We start from the raw sequence: 3,246 nt of genomic DNA on the forward strand, positions 1-3,246 counted from the left end.
AAAGGGGGCGGGGAGCAGAGGGGAGGTCTGGAGGGGAGGGAAGAAGGAGGAAGAAAGAGTGTGGAGAGGAGACAGACAAGTTTGCAGGAAGGAGAGGAAGGGGGAGGGAGAAGAAAAGGAGGGAAGGAAAGTGGAGCTCACAGAGGAAAACCCAGGGGTGGGGGCGCCCCTGGCCTGGGAGGAGAGGTGGGCACAGGCTCAGGACACCCGCATAGGTTTGCTGAGCTGGCTCCTTGGATGCCCCTTGAGTAAGACCTGGCCCTGCCCTCGAGGAGCTCCAACTCCAGTGAGAAAGAAGTGGTCTGAACCACAGAGCAGGTGTAACTAGCTGCAGGGAGGGCTTCCTGAAGGAGGCAGCTTTTGAGTTGGCACCGGAAGGGTAGGCAGGAGTTTGCCGGTGAGGCCAATAGGGAAAGGCACTCCTGGCAAAGGGAACCAGCGGACAAAGGAGCGAACAACCCACCTGTGCCTCCTTCCTGCTGTTCTCACTCCGCCCTCACCCCCGGACTTTCACAAGCTGTTCCCTAAGGACCTGGTCACCAGTGGGAGCGAGTGCGCTCTGCAGGCCCACAATGTGGGTTCAGGTTCTGCACCCGGGCAAACGACTGAGCTGCTCAGTGCCCTCCGCTGCCAAATGGGTAATTCCTAGCACTCACCTCCCAGGACTGTGTGAAGCTTAGTGTGCGAGTCCCTGGCACACAGCCAGTGTTGATCAGCATTAATATTTTTTAAATTTTTAAATTTTTCAATTAGAGCTAATATTCAATATTATATTAGTTTCTGGAGTACAGCCTAGTGGTTAGACATTTATATAACTTATAAAATGATCCCCTGATAATGTCTAGTACCCCCAAAACCATACATAGTTATTACAATATTATTGATTATAGTCCCTATACAGTGGGGCCTTGACTTACGAGTTTAATTCGTTCCGAGACCGAGCTCATTAAGGAGCTCGTTAAGGAGCTCGTTAACTCAAATTACTCTATCAACTCAATGCAAAAAATCGGCGGAGAGACAGCTGGTATCTCAAAAAACTCGTTAGTCGGGACACTCGTAAGTCAAGGCCCCGCTGTATTTTGTAACTACCAGTTTATACTTCTTAATCACTTCACCTATTTCACCCAGCCCCCCAGCCCCCTCCCACTTGGCAATCATCATTTTCTTCTCTGTATCTATGAATTTGTTTCTGTTTTATTTATTTTGTTTTTTAGATTCCACATATAAGTTAAATCATATGGTATTTGTCTTTCTCTGACTTATTTCACTTAGCATCATACCCTCTAGGTCCATCCATGTTGTCACAAATGGTAAAGTTTCATTTTTATGGCTGAGTAATATTCCTCTGTATACATGTACCACATCTTCTATGATTATCAATCAGTGGATATTTCTGGGAGTAGGCAGATGTTTATTGAGCATATATTAGGACCCAGATGCCTGCTAGCTCCTGGGTGGGGGGAACAGAAAGAAGAGTGAGACTTAACCTTGCTCGAAGAACTCAGCATCTGCCACCATGGTTTAATTATTTGATTATGAAACCTTTTAAATAAAAAATGTTGAGCAGGTCCCTTGATATCTGTATCTTATTTGTGTATTATTTATTTGTTTATAAATCATACATGTGTACTGTGATTTATGTTTATAAATCATACATGTGTACTGTGGTCTGTGGGTCTCCAGTCTGACTGCACATTGGCATTGTGAATAACAGGTGGCTGCTAGAGTCAGCCTGGGTGTGAATCTTGGGACAGCTGCTCTCTAGTGATGTGATGTTTGGCCAGTTATTCAACCTCTTTGGTCTCCGTTTTCTCATCTGTAAAATGGAGATAATAACAGAAACCATCTCATCAGTTTTTTTGCGAAGCCCTAAGCATTACTTTGTGTAGTGTTTAAAAGAGAGCATGGCCACAGTAAGTGCTCAAGAGCTGCTGACCATATTGTCCTTACTACTGCTCCACCACATGAAGTTGATTTTAAAGTATGTGCATTAAAAAAGAATGGGATTTCAAATAAGTATAAACTGAAATCCTAATGCTTTCTTCCTCCACTCATACCTCCCAAGCGTGCACACACTGTGCCTACATGTAAGCGGTAATCCCAAGGCCAAGAATGTCAAACTCTTGGCCCATGGGCCTCATGCGGCCCACAGTGAATATTTTTGCAGCCCAGCCAATATAACGGTATGTAAAAAACATTTTAGTAAAAATTTCGTAACTTAATTTTTCCAATATCCTGTTATACATAATTATTAATAACTAACTACAACATTCACTAATGACTGATCACTATAATCATGTTGCATTCATTTCCTTTACGTGCCTGCGAGTAAAGGAAATGAATGCAACATGATTATAGTGATCATTTCTCTCTACTAAGACCAGCAGTGAATATTTTAGCAGCCGAATGCCACGTCATTAGTCTTGGACTGACTTGTTTGGTGTGCGCAAGAGGAAATATTTCACTTTCAGAGAATAAGAAAAATAGGTTTATTTGTGTTATGCTTATTAATTTGTGCAATTATTTGGTGTCTGGTAAGTTAATATTCAAGAAAAAAAATTTTTATTAAAATGTTCTATTATTTTATGTTAACAATTACTCATTCATTTCAGCCCCTTTGTATTCAGCATGTCTCTATCAAAATAAACCTACGTTTCTATGAAAATTGAAGCTTTTGGTTTTTTTGTGGCCCGCATAAACTTAACCTTGTTTATTTGGCCCATGTTAGCCTTTGAGTTTGACGTGCTTGCCCGAGGCGGATGCCTGATTGTCACAGGTGGTCTGTGGGTCTCCAGTCTGACTGCACATTGGAATTCCCTGGGACATTTAAATACAGTCCTGAGGCTGAGTTCCACCCCAGAGGTGACAAGGCCGTTGATCTGGGATATAACCTGGGCATGGAGACATTTCAAAAAAGGCATCCTCAGGTGATTCTAATGAGCAGCCAGGGTTGAGAACAACTGCCTTCAATGAACAGAGCCCCAGAAATGGGGCTCGAAACCTCCGTAGGCTGCGGGAACCAGAGAGGAAATAGGGAGGTTTGCAGGAAGGCTTGAGCTGGTACAGCCGTTGCCAAGGAGACAATCCAGCCGAAGATACCACGAGAGCTCAAAGGCTGAAGTAAATCCTTCCAAAGAAGGTCAAGACCAGCGTCCGGAGGCAGTAGTGTTTGGCTGGCCTGGAAAAGGCCTGTCATTAACCACTAAACCGCCGCAGGAGGCCGTGGGCCACTTTTCCTTCCTCTCC

Source organism: Myotis lucifugus, unplaced genomic scaffold (assembly GCF_000147115.1).
Source record: "Myotis lucifugus unplaced genomic scaffold, Myoluc2.0 scaffold_292, whole genome shotgun sequence".
Classification (NCBI taxonomy): Eukaryota; Metazoa; Chordata; class Mammalia; order Chiroptera; family Vespertilionidae; genus Myotis; species Myotis lucifugus.